At 45.3% G+C, this 25,036-nt stretch overlaps 1 long non-coding RNA gene across 2 annotated transcripts in view; it reads right to left on the bottom strand.

Moving 5' to 3' along the window:
* LOC138526501 (uncharacterized) overlaps nt 1–25,036 on the bottom strand; it is a 73,133-nt gene that overhangs the window by 16,314 nt on the left and 31,783 nt on the right. For both annotated transcript variants that reach the window (XR_011283593.1, XR_011283591.1), the window contains one exon: nt 10,742–10,916. This is a non-coding gene — a long non-coding RNA (uncharacterized lncRNA). The remainder of the gene's footprint in view (nt 1–10,741; nt 10,917–25,036) is intronic.

The raw sequence follows: 25,036 nt of genomic DNA, 5'->3' as shown, positions 1-25,036 counted from the left end.
ATTGAAAACGTGAGATCTTAGCTTGTATGGTAACCACATCAATATCTATGTTACTTTGAAGAGGGTACTTGACTGTATGGGCTATATCATCCCTCATTAAACTTGCAGGCTCAGGCAAGTCAGTCAAATAAGCCATCTATGTCTCCTGATGGGGTTAAGAACGCTATATTCTATGTTACCCTTGACTTCACGCAGTAACGCCCAGATACTACGGGAGTTTCCAGATTTCAAGACGTTCACCATCTCTTTCCACTGGATATGTATCCATGCCATTCGCCACCCCTGCACCCAGTTCCTATGGGCATTTTTAACTATCTTTATTTGTCTCTGTCTCTCAGTCAAGTTAAGGCCACTTCTCCTAATGCCACGTACTATCTGTCTCAATGTGCACGTTCTTTTGCATATTGTCTTATTGTAGGCTGCCTGCTTCCCTTTCACTAAGATGTTAATATTTTGCTTGAGTGTGTCATTCAGTTGTGAAAAAACAGCAAACCACTTTGCAATTTAATCTATATCTTGATACAGGAAATCAATTATACAGGTGGAATCATACGCGTTGGTCGCTTTTTAGGCCTGCTTTAAGTTCTTTAATGTCCAATTTATCCTGTTTCCAAAGTGATTAACTTCGGCTCCACCTAGTGCCGTTATCTGGTTCATAGGACCTCCCTCCAAAAACAGTACTAGGGTCGCATGATCACTCCCATCGTTACCTTTTACTAATAATGTAAGTACTCATGGACACACAATGGTATTTAGAAAAAAGTAGTCCAGTGAGGACATCTTTGGGCCCTGTCTCCAGGTAAAAGCTCCATGGTTGCCACAATATCTGCCTCATTACGTTACTACTGCTTAATTTCTTGTATCCAACTGTGTGCATTAAAGTCACCCCCCATTATTATAGTGTCTTCACTGTCACCCAATGCCCAGCTGAAGAACAATTCTAGTGTTAGTTGTAAAAGAGAGCTATCATTTGTCCCAGGAGGATCGTAGATGTTAACGATCAAGATCGGTTGTCTAAACATAAACAGTGAGAATTTTAATTCTACCTCTAAAACATAGTCAGAGTCTATGGTAGAAATTATATGCAAACTATATTTCTGTGTAACACCCAATATTAGGCCACCATAGGGTCTCCCCTTTTCTCCTTTCCTAGCTTTGATCTGATGGTTAGTATACCCATCAAGATACAAATGATCCTTTAACCAGGATTACTGCAACAGAAACATTAGATTTCCAGTTAATAAGGATGCAGAACCTTTTGGGGCAAGAATATGGGTGACACCACGTGTGTTCAAGAACATTATAGACAGATCTCAATTCTGACGAGCTAGAATTGCAGGTAATGATTCCCCCAACCATTTCAGAGTGGTCTGAATGTCTGAAACTTGAACGTTTGCAGGGTTAGTAGGAATTGATTGCGCAGTATCCTTTTTTTTAAACCTTTATTTTTGGTCATTTTAGACAATTACAAACCAACATACAGAACTGCGCCAAGTGGTCCCCAATTCCCCCCTGCCTCCAGCATGAATATTGATTTTCCTGACAAGCATGCATTCATGTTAAATTCAGTGTTCAGTGGTTGCAAAGAGCCAGTGGCTTCTAGACCCAGAGTTCATGACTCGGGACAGTTACTCAGGGTTCAGTCTGGTGTTGACAACATTTGGCTGACGTAGGGCCCCCATACTTCAGGTGGTCTTGCGTGTAGGAGTAGAGTTTTGATGAAACTTGATTCCATATTGTGGCAATATGTTACGTCTTGTAGCCACAGTCGTGTTGTGGGGAGGTGTCCTTTACCCCAGGCCATTGCAATGCGTCGCCGTGCTAGAACAAGCAGGAGGCCAGCTAGCCTTCTCACGGAGGGTTGCAGGCTTCTATTGCACCCTAGCAGTGCCATTTTGGGGCTTAGTTCGAGTTGTTTGCCTATTTTTGCTGAAGTCTTATTTAGCACCTCTGTCCAGAATCTTTCTATACTCAGGCAGTACCAGGCCAAGTGCAGGAATTCTGCCGGGGTTGCTCCACACCTTTCGCAGGTGGCCGCGATCGACAGCCGTTGTCTGTGCAGTCTGGCTGGTGTATGATACACCTGATGGATAAAGTTGTAGTGGATCAGCTTGTATCTCCAGTTTAGGGACACTTTCTCCGTTTGCCATAGTTTGTACGACCAGTCTCAGTCTTCGATTGTGTCTCCTAGTGCTCCTTCCAATCTCAGTTTCGGGTCAGGCCGATGGCTAGTGGTGATCATTAGCAGGTCTTTGTAGATGTTAGATACCAGCTTTCCGGTTCCCTGTGCTTGAATTACTCTGTGCAGAGCAGCCATGTAGTCGGCTCAGCCAGAAACTAAGGGAACAAGGATCGAAGCATGAGTCGGAGGTGGAAGTACACAAAAAATTCCAGGGGGAAGTCAGCCCCCCGTTCTTGGGTTTGTTGGACCATCAGGAAGTCGCCATCCACAAACCAGTCTTGCTTTTGAGTGCAATTTTTTTCCATATCCCATACGTCGTTAGTACCACGTTTACAGTTCTTGGTGGAACTTGGAGTGTGCCAATGATGGCAGCTCGAAGAAGATTGGGAGTTACCAGGGCCCGTTGAATTTGAACGTGTGGGTGGACAGAATGGGTGGCATACCAGTGGCTTAGGAATTGTGCTTGTGCAGCCCAGTAATAGCATTCTAGATCCGGCAGTGCCAGACCGCCCTTTATGATTAGTTGGACGAGGGTCTTGTGGGCCACTCTTGTTGCTTTGCCGGCCGATATCAGCTCGAGCACCAGGCTGCACAGGTGTTGGAAGAAGCTCTGTGATAGTAGAAGTGGTATGTTCACAAACAAGTATAGGAGTTTGGGCAGGATGACCATTTTTACGATTGACACCCGACCCATTAGTGTGAGTGGTAGGCGTCTCCATCTTGAGATTTTGTCTCTGAGGGCTTCTAACACCCTCCCATAGTTATCTCTGGACAGGTCTTCGTAATTTCTGGACATCATTATTCCCAAGTGCCTGACTACTGAGGACTCCAACCTGAACTCAAAGTCATCTCTGAACTCCATTGTTTCGGGGGTTAAGGGAAACACGACTGATTTGTTGTGGTTGATTTTCAGTACTGAGAAATCTCCAAACTTGAGCACCTCCCTCATTACCGGGTTCAGGTTTACTGCTCGGTCATTTACATTTACAAAGAGAGCCACGTTGTCTGCGTATAAGGATAGGATCAATTTATGGGACCCTATGGTGATGCCTTTTTCCAGCAGTTTGGCCCTGAGGCCTGCAGCCAGCGGTTCCATTGCGAATAGCAGGGCCGACAGGGGGACATCCCTGTTTAGTTCTATAGTTCTATAGTATGGTCCCTCTCTTTAGTTCTATAGTTCTATAGGAGCATGCTTCATTTTCCCCAGGGTGATCCTGGTCATGGGATGTGTATAAAGGAGTAAGACCAGTTTCAGGAAGTTGTTTCCCAGGCCATGTTTATTTAGTACAGAAAAGAGATATGGGCACTCGACCGAGTCGAAGGCCTTCTCTGTGTCTAGCAGGAGTGCCACAGCTTGAACCGAGGGGTCTAATGCTTACATGATCCAAAAGAGTCGTCTGATTCCGAATGTCATGTTGTGGCCTGGTATGAATCCTGCCTGGTCTGCAAGTACTAGCCCGGGCATCAGAAGGAGCAACCTGTTGGTTAGGATTTTGGATGTTGTTTGGGATCTTGGAGCTGTATAGGTCTTGATAAAAGGTATGAAACGTCTCCACTATTTCACCCTCAGTATGGACTAAGATCTCTTGGGGGGTGCAGACACTTTCGACCTGTGGGGGTCTCCTATCTGCTGCCAACAGTCTTGCCAAGAGTGCTCTGGTTTCTGACTTTCGTCATATTGCTGCACTTGGTGACTGCGAGCCATGAACCGGCTCTCACGTTCGGCCTTGTTTCTAAACTTGTCTAGTTCTTCCTTGAGGAGAGCTAGGCTTTGAGGGTCATTTGAGTTGGTGTAGGTCTGCTTGAGTTATTTCAGACAGATCTTGTTGTTGGACAGCTCCCTTTGAATGGTTTTCAGCATCCCATTTTCTTTGTACAGACATATCCCCGTGGTGTAGCACTATAGTGTCTCCCACAGAGTCCCACTCAATGCCACAGAGTCTTGGTTGATGGTAAGAACGGATCCGATCTCAGTAAGGAGCTCCTGTGCAAACAATGGGTTCTGGAGTGCTCCCGACTTGGATCTATAGGTGGGGATTTTCTTTATGTCGTCAGTGGGGATATAATTGAGGGTAACTGGGGAGTGATTCGAGAGCGTTCTTGGAAGAATCAAACATTCACCCCATTGGAACCCTCCTACGTGGGACACCAGAAGGTAATCTAGTCGCAAGCTTGTGCCGTGGACCCAGGAGTTGAGTGTCGCTGTGGCCGAGTCGCCACATATCAATGACGTCATACGTTTCGCAGATTTCACGGATTTGAAGGCTTTCTTTTGTGGGTGTATTCGTAAGGGAGAGCGGTTTGTCTCTTGTGAGGTCTAGGGTGGTATTCAGGTCGCGCCCTAGACGATTGTGACTCTGTCGATACCCGCTAAATGTGTCACCACCCAGTTGAAGGAGTTGGTGCCGTCGGAATTTGTACCATACGAGTTCAATACGGCGACCTCTGTGCCCTCCAGCACCCCATGGACAAGCAGCGCTCTGCCCTCCTCGTCTCGATGCATCGTCAGCAGCCTGAACTTCTTGGTCTTGTTGATCAGTATGGCCACCCCTCTGGCATAAGATGAGAAGGAAGAATAATATCTGTGGCATCCCCACATTGTGGCCCATTGATTTTCAGAGGATTGGAAGAGGTGGGTCTCTTGGATAAGAGCAACGTCTATGTTGTGCCTCTTGAGGTAATGTAGTTTCTTCCTCATTTTGGCTGGGTTATTTCCCCCCTCTAATGTTGCACGATACCAGCTTTAAAAGTCCAGGAATGCTCTGAGTGCTTTCAGGGTATTGTCATCTTTTTTGGGTGCTGCGTTACGGGTGCATGCATGCTTCTCTTGGGTATTTAAGTCTGGTAGTGGGGCCTGTCGGTGGGGACCGGGTTCACTGTTGGCACGTTCCGTTAAACTGTTCCCATTTCCCAACTGGTGGGCTCCACCCTGCTTAACCTTTGGTGGAGTTTCCTTCTTTGTCCCATTCCCGCAGACAAACCCCAACTCGTCCGTCAATTGTTCCCTCCCCCCAAACCAATAACTTTGCAACATTGCTTAGCTTGGGGCGCTAGTGCCCAGCCAAGTTCTGTAGCTCCCTTCTATATGACATAGTTGGTGCTCCCCATGGGTGCCCAGTGTGGCTCTGGATCATGAGATGAAGTGCTGAAGGTGAGTTATCATGTGAATTCTTGTGGATGGGTTTTTTGGATTCAATGCCATGGAGTGTGGGGTGCCCTGTACTTTCGGAATCGTACATACCGTGAGAGCTCAGCTGGGGCCTCTCCTGTCTTGGTCAACTCTAGCTGGCCTCGGGTTGTTATTAGGGGATGGCAGCCAGTTTTGTCTATGAAGCTGCTCACGGCCCCAGGGGAGGTGAAGAATTGTGCCTTTCCGGCATGTTGCATTCGGATTCTGCCGGAAAGATCATGGAGTATTGAATTTGATTGTCTCTCAGGCATTTCTTCACCCCCGCAAAGGACTTCCACGATGCTTGGACTGCTTGAGAAAAGTCTGGGTACATTTTAATCTGGTCGCCATTGTAATGCTGTTCTCCTTTCTCCCTGGCAAGTCGCAGGATCGTGTTGCAATCTTTGTAATTGAGTAGGGGTGCCAGGATGAGGCATGGGGGTGCTTCCCGCTCCGAACAGACCTTTGCAGATATCTTCAACAAGTTCCTCCATCTTCTCCGGGGATTGTTGTTCTCTCACCCCCACAAGGCGAATATTATTGCAGCGGCTTCATCCCTCTAGGTCCTCGGTCTTGGCAGAACACTGCTTTCAGTTGTACTTCAAGCGCTGAGACTCTGGCCGTTAGTGCCGTACTTCTGTCCTCCAGGTCAGACACCCTCTGCTCAGCCGTGTCGAGCCTATCACCATGTTTGTCCAGCCGGTGTGGGCGTAGGTCGATTTTCGAAGATAGGTTATCTAGCTTGGAGTCCAGGTTCCCAATGCCGGCTTTGAGGTCCATTAGTATTTCACGAATCTCTATATCTGGAGTAGGGTGAGTTTTGACGTTCTGTTCGCTGCTTGACGGTAGAGATTCAGGTTGCATGCTGGTACCAGGAGTCCTGCTGGCTGGGCCTGTCTCAAAGTTCAGTTTCCTTTGCGACTTGTCGTTCTTCCCCATTTTCTTGGATGTTTATTGTCACTCTGAGTGGGGTGACCCAATTGGGATTCACTGGTCACAGTGCTAATAGACAGACTTATTGCGCCGGAGAGGGAGCCAGACGGCAGTCTCCCGCAGGTCTTGTAGTGTTTCTCCAGCTCCTGAATGGGCACCTTTGGCTTGATCAGGCAGGTTTGTCGGGCAGTCCGTGCGTGGATTTTCTCCCTGTGCGCTGTTTGTTGGTGCCACTGTTGGCTGGTTACCCGGTTCGGTTCCTGTCTGGCACAGCTTCGATTTTATGATCAGGGCTGTCGGCTCTTGGAGATGAGTCTTTTCTCCATCGGTAGTCAGGTCAGGCCTCCAGGTGTTGTGGTCAGGAGGGGAACGGCTTTATGAGGGGGGTGGAATGCGATTGGCTGAGGCACCACGTTGTTTAGCCTGTTCCTTACTAGTGGCTCTTTTGGCAGCTTGATTGTGAGGTGCCCCGCCTGGTGCTCATTTTGCTGTGTCCCGGAAGGAATGGCAGGAGCACCTACAACCGGATGGCAGGAGGAGCACCCTGGAGACCTGGTATTGAGTGGATGCAGGGTTAGCGTGGTGTCTGCACCAGGTGAGAGGATCACTGTTTTCGTGGAAAGCAGTTGGAGTGCCCCAACTGGGGCTATGGGGATGTTGTAGTCCTGCTGGAGTGGAATTCAGATTGTGCTCTCTGGGGAACTGATGGCGCGTCTCAATCAGGGTAGTGTGGCGTACCGGCACAGGAGGGGCTGGGGTCTTGTGTTTGCCTTTTTGGATGTTCAGGAGTAGTCCCTGTGGCCTCCAGTAGGGCTCTCTCCCCACGCTGTGTGTCAGTGGGGGTGTGCAGTTCCTCAGAGGCTGCGACACTCGGTACAGGAGTGCGGGCCACGAGCAGCGAATCCGCCCCGAGTTGGGAGCTCCTGGGACTTCGCCACACCTGGGTTGGTGCACCCCGTGAAGAGCAGGCGCTGTTATTGCAGATGTCCGTGAGGGGTTGTGGCAATGGGCGTGGGGGCCCGACTCCAGGCTGTAACCGAGCCAGTTAGGGCGGGCTCGCTCCTCCAACCTCTGCATGGGCCAAGTCGTGGGCACGGGTGTCACTTGGCTGCAGGACCACCCACAATCACCGGACTGGCTTTTGTCTCCGTTCATAGTCCCCCAGGCTCGTGGATGCAGGAGGTCGGGTGAGAACCTAGTCTCCCCATGTTCCCCTGTCTGCCCATGTCCCGTCAGGCGATGACGTAACTTGGCTCCAAGGCGGGGTGTTCAGAATGGCGGCTCCGGCCATGCTCTGCCGAGAGGTGGTTCACTTCTCTGCTCTTTGCTGGGTTGCTCTTCTGACGGCTCACCGGTGCCAGTGCCCCATAAGGGCAGCGGTGGGCTTGTGGGCTTGTGAGGGTCGGCAATGCTCTGCCGTGCCGTCAGCCCCGGCACTGGAGGAGGGTCAGTGCACAGCTACACTGTTGCCATCTGAGCTAGTTGTTCCAGTCAATGCAATCACTGGTGTGTGTCTTCACGTGTCCACTGTGCCTGCAGCTTCACCGGCTCCATTCTCGTTCGTGCCCAATAATGCAAGCTGCATTGGTTGAAGTTTGGCGCTTCTATCTGTTGCGGGACAACGCTGGTGCTCTGTTGGTGTGGGGGCAGGATTCTCGTGCGGATTCCACTGCAGTGAATTGGATTTTACGGTTTCACATTCACCTTCTCGCTCAATGCTTTGGGGTCGGGGGTGTTTGGGGGAATTACACCTTCAGTTTGAGTTGTCTTGGGTACACCAGGCAGGATTTTCATCAGGATTTTCAGGAGCTTCGCTGGGAGCTCACATAAGAGCCGCCATCTTGGTTGGGCTCTCTAGCGCCCTCACGCAATATCCTTTATATGTTCCCTGTACTGTAGTAGAAACGGATACTCATGGTCTTCATCCATATCCAGTTCAATACCCCCACAGTCCAGTAGTTGTTAGAGTACTCCCAAAATAATATGTTTTCCTCTTAGCCAAATCAATCGTCTTATCAATCAGGAAGTCTGACCAGCAGGGCCATCATGAGGGCGGGACAGGAGGAGCAAACTGGCCCAGCCCTCGTGCTTGGGAGGAGCCTCGCGGCACCGTCTCCTCCAGCACCTGCCTTCTACCAGTTGCTCTCGCCTGTCTTCTGCCGACTCAGCACTCCTCTGCACTTCCTGCAGCAGAAGTTGCCTGGACTCTACCAAACCTTTCTTCTGTTCAATGCAGCGCTAGAACTGATGTGGGCCCCCCTGCCCTCACTCACACTGGTTTCACACAGAGACTGTTTCTCCGATATCCTCACCTGTGATGCACACTGAGGAGGCCACAAGCAAAGAAACGTCTGCAGCCCTCATCAGGGCTATTGTTGGAGGTTCTGGCGTTCACAGTATTTCCAACAGGGAACTTTGAGAATGTTGACTGTAAATCCTCCTTCTTCGGCCCGACCAGTCTGATTATGAGTTTCCGATACAACCAGCAGCAAAGTATGTGAGTGAGTTTTGTTTTGATGAAATGAAAACACTGCAAGGGCACCATAGGGCCAATAATTAAGCCTTACTTGAACATGTCCTGTCGCAACAGCCTATGCTCATGTGTGACATTTTCACATAGTTATACTCTTTAGTTAACAGCGGTGCATGAATCTGACTTAAAATAAAAGTTCAGACTGCGAAGTGCTATTGACTTCAAGGCCAAGACACTTTTTTTTTATTTTATAGGGTAGTGCGTTTATATACACAGCTTTTATTAACCCAAGGCAGGCAGCTCTCAAGAATGCAGACACATACATCCTCAATAGTAATCATCCACAGGGTAGACTATGACATCCGTTTTAGCTTTAGCTATTAGGTGCGCCACCTATAAGTCGAAACTATTGCATTAGAGCACAGGTAGGTGGAATGGTATATGAGGAGGGACACAAAGCTTGTAGGTGTTGACTGGATATCCCCCGTCTGCCACCCGTTGACTGACTATGGCCTGCCCCTACCTGCACAAAACACAGCCTCGTAGGTTCTCTTTGAGCTAGGTTTTCCAAGCCTTACTATCAAACGTTGTGCTTCAAGTGCCTGCCAGTGTTTTTTCAAAGCTGTCTTCTGGGAGTTAATGACTTAATTGGAGCTGTTAATGTGCCATGGGTGTAATAATAATGTATTACCAGGACTGCCCTCAGCCACTCAATTTTTATAAGCACTGTGCATGCCCTTCACTTAAATCCTGTTAAAACAAGCATTGGCAAAGCCAACAGTGTTGGTGTGTGCATCAGTATTACGCATTTGACAGGCACTGCTATTAAATGCTCACGTTTTGTTACCATATTGGACCTGCTGCCATCAACGGGCAGTTAATTTCAATGCAGCAGTGCCTTTCCCATGCCTACTTGAAAGCAACAACTGTTGCCATAGCCAATGCTTGTTTTGCTTTAACCTTGATGCACAGGACCATGCATCAATGGTAGAGCAGACATAAATGTTACTACATGGCTAATCTGGACCAAATTAAATGTAGGCCAATCTAGCCAGTAATAACACTGGTGGTGTGCAGCCAGCCTGGATATATGTTCTGTGGCATGACATTTTTACTGGCTGGGAGTCATTAAATGGTAATACAGGCATATATTGGTGCAACCTGCATTGACAAACATAGGAACAGCCAGCATGAACATATTTTTATACTGGTATATGTTATGGCCAAAGGTGGTATGAAATGCATTTGAAAATGTTCCTGTGCATGGTTGGTGACTTGCAACTATTGGCTTATCCCATGTGCTACCATACAAAACCAATTGCAAACTGTATAGCTTTCTACATAATTTTCTTAAAGAAAGGGATGTAAAATGCACTCTTTTAACCCAATGTTTCAAACATTTTCTTAGGAGTGTGAACCCCTCTCAAGCACCCCTTGTTTGGTTTGGGCTCCCTCACCAGCCTCCACTGTACATATCACTGTGTATGATGCGTGTTGTAATGCACATACAGGGGCAGGGCACTCCTTGATGCTGGCACCAAGCACCACTAGCCAGCATGCCATCCTATACATTTGTATGCATTAGATACAAAAGTTAGTCTGGCATAAACCTTTCTTCAGTAGAGAAACATAGCTTTGCTGCAGTTGATTTAGAGAAACATAGCTTTGCTGCAGTTTATTCACATTTGAAGGAATAAACAATGTTTTGGTTCCTCCATGCATAAACTCAAGGGGAGATATCTTGTGTCTGCTGTTTACGGCTGTGCCGTCGCTGGCCCTGTGCAAATAATCGCAAGGGGGCCTCAACACATTTTTCCCCAGGTCTCAACACACATTGTGACAGCCCTGCCGAACAGTTCTTACATTATACCATCTTCTGTGATATATTCTCCTTATTAGATTTAATAGGTTCTCCTAACCTGGATAAGTCAGTATTGTAAAAAACTAAAACTCTATATGCCCCTCATGGGGTAATTATACTTACTTTCAGTCTTGAGTTGGATAAGGGCCTGCTCAGCCTGTATGCAATACAGGCACCTTCTGCAACAGTCAGCAAAGTCAACAAGGCCTAGAGGTAAGGTGCTGCAATGAACTGCCTGCAAACGCATGGACATGACACAGCTGGACTTCACAGTAGATCCCTCTGGCTTATGGGAAGACTAAAACAAAACAGGAACGTGATGAATGTGGTGTTTTCAATGTAACACAACCTTTGGAATTGCTCAGGACAATGTTCACACTGTCGCTTTTCAGCCTGCAACACCATTACAGAATGGGAAAGACAATATGCAAATCAGGCTTCCTCCACCCCAAAAGAAGCACAAGTAATGTCACAGACATTTTGCATGCTCTTAGGCCATCATCAATGTGATGTAACGTTGGTATCAAGGCACAGCAAGAACAGGACCCTGGTTAGAAATTCAAAGGAGAATAAATCACTCCATGCCACTACAAATCCAACCTCAACACTCACTTGAACTATGGTATAGATCTTACCTACCTACCATTTAAAGTGAGGTTGGATTTATAGTGGTGTGGGATGAGTGTTTCTACTTCAGGTTTCATAGTTGAATTTGAAGTGGTATAGAGTGAGTGTTTGTACCTTAGCACCATTATTTCTACTGTTTGCAGCCTTTTTTTATAAAGTATTTTCTTTTCAAATGTGTTCATGGGATTTTGTTGGAGTATGGTGCATAGCGTATAGGTGTATGTTGTTAAGTGAATGCTGTATAAGTGTATGGCATATGAGTTAGTGTTGCTTGAATTTATTAGCATATGAGCATATGCTCCATATGTATGCAGTGTGAATGTATCACGTGTGGGTGTATTGTGACGATACGCTAGGTATCATAAGTATCATCACTTCTCCCCAAGGGAGAGCCCTTTCTCATGAGGCTAGGGTGGTGCGACCACTACCCAATAGTTCCCCCAGGGGTGGTTTAATGCAGTGAGGACCTCATGGGGAGGGACTCCCTCTTTGGAGACAAGGACGACACCCTTGGGTACAGCCCATTACATAACATCACACCCCCACATGCCATATGCCGTAGCCCCTCCTCCATTACAAGCCACTGTATAAGGGTCCCAGACCCTGTACACCTCTCAATCTGAGCACAGTTAACATGATAGGCAGCTCAGTGGGTTTAGTATTGCAAAAATCAGAATTATAGCCCTTTTATTTTTAAGTTAAAAAGTGCATGTGGGGCGGCACACAATTTTGGTTAGAATGGCTAAGAAAGTGGAGAGTGTCTCCAGCATTACTCACATACCATGAATATGTAAAAATATATTCTGGAAAGTGGAGAGAAAATGTGTTATGTGCAAAAGTAAATGATAACCCACCGTTTGGTAGCAAGGCCGAATAGACTGAGATTTGTTCTAAAATGGATGCCAAAATAGAAAATGGCGTCTTGGGAGCAGGTGTGCAAAGTCCTGACTCATGCAGATGATGAATATTCTTTGGCAGCATTCCACTGTAGATAAGCATGTCTGGAATGATATATTTACTATTTATTGGCAAGGAAAGTAGACATGATTGATGGTAAATCAGATAAAGGCAAGGAAAGTTGCCAATTAGTACAGATCAGGTGCTTAATTGGCAGCAAACAAAATGAGCTCATGGGGTTTTCCACAATATGAGCAACCAATTAAATTTTACAGGACCTCGACAAGCAGATAAGAATTGGCTTTTGGCAGGAGTTGAAGGATATGTAATTGGGTCCGGCTGGGTCTGAAATAAGCTTATCAGTCTATGTGTTAGTCACCCGGTGCCTGCCAAAAACGAGCTAATGTGGGCTTGGTGAGCGACAGACAAGCCACCCAATTAAAAGATGGGGAGGGCATTCTCTCTGACTATATAAGAGGGGAAGTCAGAATACTGCTGTGTGTGCTTCCAGTATGTCTTTTGAAACCTGCATTAAAGATGACTGTGAGTAAGCCCTATACAGTGGAAAGAGAAGGACTTGAAGTCTTACTTCCTTGTCAGAGAACAAAGGAGTTTCGAAGTCTGCACTAAATCCAAAGAGTGTGCTCTGCAGATGCCAGCGAGTGGCTGAGGGAGTCCATGACTGGTCTTACGTCAGCAGGACTGAGCCAGCAGAATGCAGGCGAGGCAGTGGCACAACCTCCAGGAGGAGTTGGACAATGCAGTTCCCTAACGGTGCCTCCGCAGACAGAGTCACAAAGCAGTCAGATTCAGGAAGCAGCAAGAAGAATGACCCCAGCTCTTGCAGAGACTGGCACCATGCAAGCAAGTCCCAGAAGGTAACAGGAAGCACGGGCGGGCACTAGGGATGGGGGGAGTAGAGAGGTCTCCACTTCAGGATGGGGTAAGCGTAAGGCCTGTCAGAGGGCCATCAAGGGTCTGGGACCCCAACAGAAGAGAGTGCATCCGAGGAAATCTTCCTCATACCAGTGGCGAAGACAAGCCCACTGACCACCAGAGAAGGGTCTCTGACACCAATAGAGGAGAGCCAGGCAGCCGAGGAAATCTTCCTCATACCAGAGGTAGCGATAAACCCACTGACAACCAGAGAAGGGTCTGGAACCTCAACAGAATAGAGTGCATCTGCAGAAATCTTACATATACTAGTGGCAGACATAAGCCCACTGACCACCAGAGAAGGGTCTGGAAGCCCAATATTATGAAGGAGTGGCAAGATAAAACCTAATTCGAACAAGAACTCTCAAACACACTCTTCTGATACACGCACTTACATCACATGCTCTTCCACCACTTACATCACATGCTCCTCCACCACTTACTCTTATGTCACGTGCTCTTGTGTCACACATGCATATGGTAGACACTCTTACTCCTAAGCTCTATGTCATGTGCTGTCATTCTACACACACTCACACCATGCACTCACGCACCGCTCCCACATGCTCATAGGCCACACTATTTACACCACATATGTAAGACACTCTTATGCTACAGGTTTTTTATGCCACACATACATGTAGAAGATGCACAACTCATACATGTACTATATGTATGCAAAATCAAATCCAAGTCAGGAATGACTTTCATGTGAGTTGTCATTGTTATATGAGACATAAAGATGTAAATTGCATATATTTTTAAAATGTAAAACTACACTTTAATGTGATTTTTCATCATTATCCACACTTATATAAGTATTGAAACATATTTCTAAGTCAGGACTGACTTTCATGTCAGTATAAATACGTTTATGAGACATAAATGAGATGTACATGTTATATTTGAATGAAAAGTAAAAATCGCACATGCCTCATGTATATACGTAAAGGTTACATCAAAGCCAAATCTTACTTTAATGTGAATTTTCATATATATTGGAGGCATGTATAAAACATGTGCATTTCATATGAATTTAAACCAAGCACATGCCAGACACCTACAAACCAGGCACTCATACATCTCACACCACACACACTTATGACCTGCACTCTTACGAAACAGGCTTTTACAAAACACACTCTTAAGAAACACACTTTTATGACAGAAGCTCTTAAGTCACATGTTCCTTTGTCACACAATCTCACAGCACGCTCTCTTAAGACACACAGGGCCATGACACACAAATCTAAAACAAACGCACCTGACACAATTTTTATGCACATACTCTTATGACACACACTCTTGCACCATTTATTCTTACATCATGTGGTCTATCATTAAATGCACCACAAATGCTTATAGCACATTGTTTAGAACATATACTCTTATGACACACACTCTTTTGTTATGACACATGCTCTTATGACATGTGGTTTTACGCCACTTGCTTTTATGGTACAAACCTATGCCACACCTATGATAAACACAACAAACACACTCTTATAACACTCTTATAACACACAATTTTATGACACACTCTCTTAAGGCACAATCTTATCGTGCACGCTGCTATGTCACATGCACTAATGCCACACACAATCAGGGCATGCGCCTGTATGCAATGCACTCTTAAGCTATGTGCTCGTAGGCCATGTTTTTTATGCCAAACACTTAGGTAACACTCTTATGCCACAGGCTCTCATATATCCTATGCCAAACGTAAGACAACCACACAACACATGCTCTTGGTTCACACACATTTAAGCCACAAGCTCTTACATGAAGTACTCTTGCATCAAATACTATAGGTATGAAAACTCACTTCAAAGTCAGAACTTACCTTCATGAGAGATTTCAAATGTATGTGAGACTTATAGTGTCAAACCGGATATTAAATTATGCCTCTTATTACAAACGATTTGTATGTATATTGGCCTGCGTCAAGTTGCTTGAAAAATTGTATGCGAATAACTCTCTGCGGCAAGGTCTTGACCGTAGAATTTGATGTAAGCCGCCATCTTGAATCAAGCCTCCATTTTAGGTTAGAAGCCGTAATTTTGGGGTTTTATACAAAGTCACCCTGTAATCTAAAATGGCTGTCTCGTGTGTCCTTGTTCTTGCCTTAACCTCTCCAACCTCTGTAGGGAAGTTAATGTCCAACCTGCCCTCAGGCTACATGTTAGGGTCATGTAGACCTTGTCCTTTGTTGACCTCGGAGCAGGGGATTACTTGAATTAGCAATGTTAAACTACAAGCATACAAGAACAGTAATGCTATCCAAATATAATATGCAAAACATTGTTTGGTCTGTACTAAAGCAATATATGAAGAGTGTAAATGTTAAATTGAAGAATAATGGAGTGTGTTAGTAAATGTATTGAAAAGTAAACCGCATGCACGAGATATGTAAATTAGGAAAGTGAACCTGGCGCGACCCTAGCCCAGTGCATGATTAACCTGTAAGGGGGCTGGACATCATTTTACAAATTGTATAAAAGCACCGATGTCCAGCTAGGAAATTCCCTCACTGCTCATATTGAACCCTGCTGGTGGTCTCTATGATGTATTGATGGCCAAATAGCTATTTGTGTACTTTGTTGAATACTGTTCAGTTTTGTAATAAAGATTCTGGGAATCTTTATAAGCCCGTGTATTTTCCTTTGCTCAGTGTAACAGCCGTAATATTGTATTTTTTCTGGTTCCACAGATGGTGCCCAAATAGGGACCCTCAAGATTGACTTCATCTCGTTGAAGGTTGGCTCGGCTATCGGACCGGGATCTGACAGTGTCAACAGAACCGGCCACTCTAAGACGAGAAGTGAATTCCTCAACGAAACTGCACGATCCGATCCCTGGACGGTGAGCTATAGCCCGAGACGACGTCTTGACGAGGGTCCATATATTTGAGGTGGGTAAATTTGCCGAAAATCACCAGACACGTGGGTCCTTTGCATTGTTCTTAGTAACCCGATCGGGCCTCCCAGTCCTTTGGTCAGGTGAATCATGTCCCGATTCTCAATTTAACCCTGACAAATTTGAATTTGGAGCATTGTACTCGCGAGTAAAATTATTTAACCAGGTAACACCAGAACTTTGATATGCCTGGGAAATTGTGTGCCTGCTTTAGGGCATTTTTCCACAGTGACAGACAATCTTTGGAAGATAGCCATCCCGCACCACAGGAGGGGTCGCCGGCATGTACTATGTACTGTAAGAAAGGCTTTGGTAGTATAGCATTTAATGACATTTGGCACAGACAAACCAGACATAATTCTAATCTTCGGTGGCCAACCAATGGTAGTTTTGAAATCCCTTGTATAGAATATTTAGAGTCTGTATTAGTAAAGAAGAAGGCTAGGCCTGCAGCATTTGACGCGTTGCACAGTTGGAAATAGAAGCTTTGCAGCAACAAAAGAGTAGAGAGAAACATATGCGTCGACATATGACGAGTGTCGAAAAAGCACGGTTATATGATCAAAATAAGCAATTGGAGTCAGTTAGGAACACAGACAGGGCATTTCAAATAGGCATTCAGAAAATCTACCCTTCAAAAGATTTTCATACGTCAGACGAATTGATTAATAAACTTTTGCATGAACGAAGGCCCGATGCCTCCGCGCCACCTCCATATGTCCCTCCTCCTGGCGCTTTGCCCCTTCCTGTTGTAGTTCCCCCTCCCATAGTTCCTCCGGTCCTCCCTGTTGTTCTTCCTGTTGTTCTTCCAGCCGTCGCCCCTTTGCCTGCCCCCTTGCCTTCACCTGTTGTTATTCAGAATGTGCCTACTCTTCCTCTTCCAAGTGATCCTGCATCGCTTGTAGTAGACCAGGGAGCAAGACCAAGGGTTGTGACTCGTAATACGGTGTCGCCAGACAAGAGGAATTAATTGACTGCTTGGGCTAAACATTGTATGGAGAAGGGTGAACAGGCTGATGTTTTTTCCACACTCGAAAATTTAAAAGAGATTCCTGAGAAAAATGTTTTTATCGAAGGATTAGTGACTCATTTAAGTATAATGTGGAATAGACTAGATGATGTAGATTTCCCACAAGGGTTACAGGATTTGAACGCCTTAGCATTGTCCAGAGATACTGCGGAGAAGGTATATGAGCATGTTGAGAGGATTTTTGAGTATAGGAAGGAGTTGGAAGAGTTACAGAACGAGGAAGTAGATGGTGATAGTTTAGGTATTATGTACTTACAGAAACGGTTTTCTCCTCGTCGAGAATTAAAAGGTGAGGAAGCACGAATTTGTACAAAGGATGCGATAAGATGGATTTCGGATATGTCGATAACTCCAGATGAAGTATATGACACATACAGTCAATATACGTTAGAAATGCAAAAGAAAGTGATACAGGTGATGGTAGAGCACCTGCAGAATGAGTGTGTAAGAAGAAAGATTTGTTGTCCCGCAGAATTGTTCAGTGTTTATAAGAGAGCTTTTTCGATTGATACTTCTTCGACTGCCTTAGCGCTTTGGCTCTGTTGCTTAGTAAGCGTTCGGAGCTGCCTACTTCTCAGTTGCCTATGAGAGAGGTCCCTCTGACATTTGTCCCAAAAGTTGAGATTGCGGCTGATGCTGCACGAGGTATAGTAGCCGGAGAAATTCCTGCACATTACGTTTCACAGTTTGTTCACGTCCCGTTTTCAAGACAGGAAGTGAACACCATAAAGCAATCTATTCCTGATATAGGAAAAAATCTGACCCGATTCTATAAAGAAAAAGAGTCGATCTTACAGTCGTCGGTATTCACTCTAAGTGATATTGACCTATTATTTCCCGTACTCCTGCCAGTTGATTTGTGGAAGCAGATTAGGACTATAGATGACATACCTGGGTTGGGAGATAGATGAGATAACATGACTAGGCTGGACAGAGAAAGACCAGCTGGCAAACGACCACCTCAAGTGATATTAACCTTGCCTGATAGAATTATTGTAAAATTGAAAACTATGGTTCCAGAAAAAAGAATCATATGGGACAAGCTTACGGCCTGTGTCCAAGGAAAGTCTGAGGGTGCTATGATTCCGGCTTCTGCCAATCACTTTAGCGTTGTTGATCTTAAAAACGCGCTTTTCAGTATTCCTATACACAAGGATAGCAGGTATTTGTTTGCGTTTACCCTAGGTGGACGCTCGTTTACATTCACTCGTGCACCACAAGGGTACACTGAGAGATCAAGTATTTATAGCAGGGCATTGAAAGAGCAGCTTGATACCCTCGAGTTGCCTACTACTTGCACTTACTACAGTACGTAGATGACCTCCTCTTGGCCGCTGATTCTGAGAGTGCCTGTAAAGAAGGCACCGTGTTGTTGCTTTGTCATCTAGCAAAACATTTCCACAAGCTTCACTTAAGAAGTTCCAATATTGTTGCCAGGTGGTCACCTATTTAGGCTATCTCCTGTCAAAGGAGGGAAGACGGTTGACACCTGAACGAATAAAGACCATTTCTGGTATACCTGTCCCAAATACGCAAAAGGAAGTTGATAGGTATGGCTTCTTATTGTAGATTGTGGATCCCAAATTTTTCGTTAACGATTAAACCAATGTTGACTTTGACAAAGAAGGGCATTTCTTTGCCATTGCCATGGACCTTGGAACACCAGACAGCATTCGATTTGCTCAAATCTGCGCTGTGTTCGGCGCCGGTTTTAGGAACTCCGAATTATGATAAGGCCTTTGTATTGTTTGTGCATGAACGTGATGGATGTGTTTTGGCTGTGTTAACGCAGGAACATGGAGGGAAAAATAGACGGTGCGGCTACTATTCCTTGCCCTTGATCCTGTAGCATGCGCTTTGCCAAGATGTTTGCGCGTTGTTGCTGCTGCTGCTGCGTCTTTAAAACACAGTGAGGGAATGGTCCTGGGTCATGCGTTAACCCTAATGGTACCTCACTCTGTAGATATTTTATTGAATAGAACTCAAACGCAACACCTCACTTCTGCACGATTGACAAGATATGAACTGATCTTGTTTGCTCCCCACATTCAAATTCAGAGGTGTTGCATATTAAATCTGGCTGAACTTTTACCTGTCTCACAAAATATTGTTGATAATGACGATACGTCACATGATTGCCTTTATATGACAGAACAAGAGACTAAAGGCAGAATCGATTTGAAAGACACGCCTTTGAATAGCCCTCAAGGAGAGCTATTTTGTGATGGCTCTTGTTTTAAACTTCCAGACGGTACATCCACGGCTGCTTATGCTGTCACTACTTTAAGCACGGTTGTGGAAACGAAAAGAATTATGCATAACTCTGCGCAGGCCGCAGAAATTATAGCGTTAACTCGAGCTTGTGAGCTTTCCGAAGGGCGTACAGTGAATATATATACTGACAGTCAGTATGCCTTTGGGGTGGCCCACAATTTCGGTAGACTTTGGAAAGAACGAGGTTTCTTGACCTCGCACGGAACGAAAATCCAGCACGGCACTTTAATAGTGCGATTGCTTTCAGCACTTGCACTCCCTGTTCAGTTAGCTATCATAAAATGTTCAGCACATAAAAAAGTTACAGATGATGTAGGAAAAGGGAATGCCTTCGCCGATCAGATAGCTAAACAGACTGCCACTGATTTCAGTTCAGAAATGTACGCTGTAAAAGAAGTTGTAAATGTTTGCACTTTGGGAGAAAGTATCAATGTTGTAAAAGATATTCAAGCAGATGCTACCATAGAGGAAACTAAGAGATGGATCGAGGGTGCAGGAAGATTGGATGATGGTGGGTGTTGGGTAGACAATGTTGAAGGGAAATGGTTACTCCCTGACGCCTACATTACAATGATGGTTATTATGGCTCATGGTCCGACACATGTGTGTGCGAGGAAACTAACAAAAATGCTACACAGTGTATGGGCCAATGATAAGATTTTCAAAATTGCGGAGCGTTTTGTCCAGAACTGCATGGTTTGCTTGCAGCACAATGTAGGGAAAGGTACCTCGACTCCTAGAGGAAGTTTCGCTCCACCCTCTGTCCCGTTTGAGGTTATTCACTTTGATTTTATTGAAATGGAACGGTGTAACAATCTTAAATATGTATTGGTTGTTATTTGCGCCTTTAGTAAGTGGGTTGAGGCCTACCCGGTTAAAGATGCAACAGCCATAACCATGGCAAAAACTCTGTTGAAAGAGTTTTTTCCTAGGGTCGGGCTGCCGAGAGTCATCTGGTCTGATAATGGGCCACACTTTATTGCCACTGTAGTCCTGCAAATTTGCAAAGGATTACAGATTGACAAATGGTTCCATTCAGCTAGACATGCCCAGAGTGCCGGATTAGTTGGTAATTTTAGAAAGTGCGCCAACGTTGCGAATTTGACTAGTGAAAACAGACCTCTGTACGTAGGCGAACCTGTCTATTTTGTTTGCGGTAATGTGGCATTTCCGTGGTTGCCCAGGGATTGGCAAGGAACCTGTTATTTAGGGATTCTATTACCTGGGGTATTTATTGCCAGTACTACAGAAATTTCAAAGACTCGTCCACGACGAGGTGTAAAAGGGGATACTCCGGCGCAAACTTTAGGAGATATTATGAAATCTTTTGTACCATTTTTTGGGCAAATTACGAATTCAGAAGATATTAGGGAACTAGCGAGAGTATTGGAGAGAACCATTAATCGGACCACTGACATACTCTATAATATGACGCTAGAGCAGAGAGCGATAAGGTTAGTGGCTCTTCAGAACCGGATGGCATTAGATGTCATCCTGGCAGAGCGAGGAGGAGTATGTAAATTAGTGGGGTCCGCTCGCTGCATTTACGTTCCAGACTCCTCTCCAACGATCTTTAGGGCGATCCAAAATCTACATGTCCTTAGTTCAGAAGTACATGTTCCTGAGGGAAACTGGGAACTTGGTACATGGTTTTGGTACCTCCTACTTTCATGGGGATGGAAGTTGTTCTCGGCCCTACCTATTATCTTGGGAAGTTTTCTGTTTCTTTGCTGTTGTATACAGTGTCTCCCTGGTATATGCTCAGTATTAGGGGGATGTTGCACGCAAGCAACAAGTGTATTAGGGAATAAAATATACGCCCCAAAGGAGCTCTCCAAAGAGTATGTGTTGAAGGAAACTCTGGTATCAGACCTAATGACAATAGATATGTCTGACAATGATTCGGGGTGTTTGGACGATGACGCATGGAGTTACTTGCAATCAAATCAGAAATAGTATTAGCACTTGGCATAGACCAAAAGGAGGGTTTGTCAAACCGGATATTAAATTATGCCTCTCATTACAAACGATTTGTATGTATATTGGCCTACGCCAAGTTGCTTGAAAAATTGTACGTGAATAACTCTCTGCGGCAAGGTCTTGACCTTAGAAATTGATGTAAGCCACCATCTTGAATCAAGCCTCCATTTTAGGTTAGAAGCCGCCATTTTGGGGTTTTATACAAAGTCACCCTGTAATCTAAAATGGCCGTCTCGTGTGTCCTTGTTTTTGCCTTAACCTCTCCAACCTCTGTAGGGAAGTTAATGTCCAACCTGCCCTCAGGCTACATGTTAGGGTCATGTAGACTTTGTCCTTTGTTGACCTCGGAGCAGGGGATTACTTGAATTAGCAATGTTAAACTACAAGTATCGAAGAACAGTAATGCTATCCGAATATAATATGCAAAACATTGTTTGGTCTGTATTAAAGCAATATATGAAGAGTGTAAATGTTAAATTGAAGAATAATGCAGTGTGTTAGTAAATGTATTGAAAAGTAAACCGCATGCACGAGATATATAAATTAGGAAAGTGAACCTGGCGCGACCCTAGCCCAGTGCATGATTAACCTGTAAGGGGGCTGGACATCATTTTACAAATTGTATAAAAGCACCGATGTCCAGCTAGGAAATTCCATCACTGCTCATATTGAACCCTGCTGGTGGTCTCTGTGATGTATTGACGGTCCAATAGCTATTTGTGTACTTTGTTGAATACTGTTCAGTTTTGTAATATTGTATTTTTTCTGATTCCACAATAGGAGTTTTAAATTGTGTATATCTGCAAAATGTAAAACTCTTTTATGCCTCCTACATCCATAAAAAAATCACATAAAAAGTTAGACCTCACTTTAATATGAGCTTTCATGCGTGTAGGATGCACATATGACATGCACATAATGAATGTACATCTTTTATACAAACTGTACACGTAATTATAGAAGATGTACATTTTATACGTATTCGTAAATATACATATGAAAACTCTCTTCAAATTTAGTATTGACTTTAATGTGTGTTTTCATATGTTAATGAGCCTATACGAGTTGTTAATTGCATACATGTAGAAAATGTACACAATTAACATAGTATTGTTATGTTATGTTATGTTATGTTATGTTATGCTATGTTATGTTAGCTGTATTTGTTTCATGCACGTTCGCCCGAAGGCATCAAGGTGCTAGTGAAGTGAGGAGTACATACCAGGTTGCCTAGCTACAAGAGTCAGGTCTTCAGCTTCCGACGGAAGGCAAAGTGGTCAGTAGTCTCCCATAGGGGCAAGGGCAGGTTGTTCCAAGCTTTCGCAGCGGCAACCAAAAAGGCCCGTCCTCCTTTTCAGGATAACCTAAAGCGGGGCACCAGCACCCGCAAGGCTGCTTGCGATCGAATAAAGTGATTAGACAGGTAGCGGGAGAACTTGCCTTGAAGAAATGCTGTTCCACGCTATAGAAGGCTCTGTGCACTATGCACATAGACTTAAACATAATCCGGTGGGCGACGGGGAGCCAGTGCAGTTGCCTCAGTAGGGGAGTCATATGGGCTCCAAATGGAGGGCGAATGATAGATCTTGCCGCAGCGTTTTGGAGCAACTGCAGGAGCACAGTTAGGTGGCCAGGTTGGGCCAGATATAATGAGTTACAGTAGTCCAGAACACTAAGGACCAGGGCAGCAACCACCGTGGCTTGGTGTGCTGTGGGAATGAAAGGGAGAACCTTCCGCAAAACCCGAAGTTTGAAATGGCCGGATTTACACACAGCCTTAGCCTGTTCATCCATGGTCAAAGTGGCAGAAATCCACACTCCAAGATTCCGAACTGACAAAACTGGCATAGTATTATATCTATAACCTATAGCCTATATATAAACTATAGGTGCAACAACTAACATCAGAGTGAAACCTCACTTTAATGTGGGTTTTCATATATAAAGAAGACATTTAGGACAAATGCAATTCATTGGACTTTTACCCCAAACACGTATATGCCATACACTCACATGTCAAGCACTTTCATGCCAAACAATCATATGCCTTACACCACACAGACTCATAACAAACACTTTTAGAACACATGCTCTATGCCATGCTCTCTTTTGCCATGGGTTCTTATGACACACGTTCTTATGACAAACTATTATACTGCATAGACTTGCCATATAAACTTATGACACATGCTCTTATGCCACACACTCTAATGCCACATGCTCTTATGCCCCATATTCTTGCACTACATACCCTTTTGCAATATATTGTTATGCCTCACTCTTACGTCCCCCAGTCTTGCAATACACATGCATGTGAAAAACACTTATGATACACACAGAGATTACCACCGGAACCATGGTTCTCAGATCAGCTGAGATCTACTCACCTGGAGGTTAGGAAACTTGAGCGCAAGTGGCGCTCTAAGTATGAACCCTCTGACCGTCTCAATTTTAGGGCGGCTCTCTCAACTTACTCTGGAGCCATTTTAACAGCTAAGAAAGCTTATTTGCACAAAAAATCAAGAACGCCTTAAACCAGCCTAAGTCTTTCTTTACGGTCATCAAGTCTCTATCTTCCGCTTCCAAATGTGCCCCCACAGTTACACCAACGCAGGAGCTATGTGACTCCCTATCGGAATTCTTTATGAACAAGGTAGCCACCATCCGTGCTAACATCGCAGTCAACCTCTCTACTGCAGCCCCTTCTCATGTCAACCAGGGTTCGCATAGCCCTGGTCCTAATCTGGCACTTTTTCCGATCTTCAGTGAGGACCTGGTACGTAACGCCATGTTGTGTATTAAGTCCTGCGCCCCTCAGATCCGCTACCACTGGCAGTGATGAAGGAGGTGTCGTCGATCTTCTCAATGAAATCACCACGGCCGTGAACAGTTCTAGTCAGTTGGGGTATATCCCCCCTGAGCTGAAAGTTGCCTTGGTCATAACTTTGCTAAAGAAGCCTTCTTTGGACCCCACTCTCCCCTCCAACCTTCGGCCTATTTCCCTTCTCCATTTTCTGATGAAGCTTCTTGAATCACTGGTTTCCCCCATTCTGTCCTCTTTTCTTGAGTCTTCTAATTTCCTTGACCCAGCCCAGTTTGGTTTCCGCCCGGGTAGAGGGACAGAGAGTGTTCTGGTCTCCGTCCAGGACAGCATGCATGGCCAGGCTGGTTGACAGCAGCGGTGTCGGAGCCCTGATCCTTCTTGACCTGTCAGCGGCTTTCAACACCGTCGATCATGCTGTCCTGCTCTACCGTCTGAGCCATATTGGTATTTCGAGTCAGGTACTTGCTTGGTTTCTATCTTTTCTGTCGGATAGGTCTCAAACTCTTTCTCTTCCCTCATTCACTTCTAAGGCCTGCCACCTTAGCTGCAGTGTCCCTCAGGGGTCTGCTTTGTCGCCCATTCTGTTTAATATCTATATCTTCCTGTTGGTGCACCTTACCCGCTTCCACTGCGTCAGGTGCTATTCATACGCCAACGATACTCAGCTGCTGATCCGTCTTGATCTTGATCAGGTGGAGGCAGTGGCGTGCTTGAATAAGTGCCTGGCGCCCATGGGTGAGTGGATGGGCCACAACTGGTTGAAGCTGAATGGGGACAAAACAGAGGTGTTGGTGGTAGGATCCCCCCAGTCACTTCACTCTGATTCTCATCCTTTTGGCCCTCCTCTCTGGGCCCACTCCCGGTGCCCTCTACCAAGGTTAAAAACTTGGGGGTCCTTATGACTAACAATTTGTCAATGGCAGCTCAGTTATCA

Source organism: Ambystoma mexicanum, chromosome 1q (assembly GCF_040938575.1).
Source record: "Ambystoma mexicanum isolate Mex_15411 chromosome 1q, UKY_AmexF1_1, whole genome shotgun sequence".
Taxonomy (NCBI): Eukaryota; Metazoa; Chordata; class Amphibia; order Caudata; family Ambystomatidae; genus Ambystoma; species Ambystoma mexicanum.
Note: the sequence above shows the minus strand (reverse complement) of the source record. Positions and strands in the feature narration are given on the sequence as shown.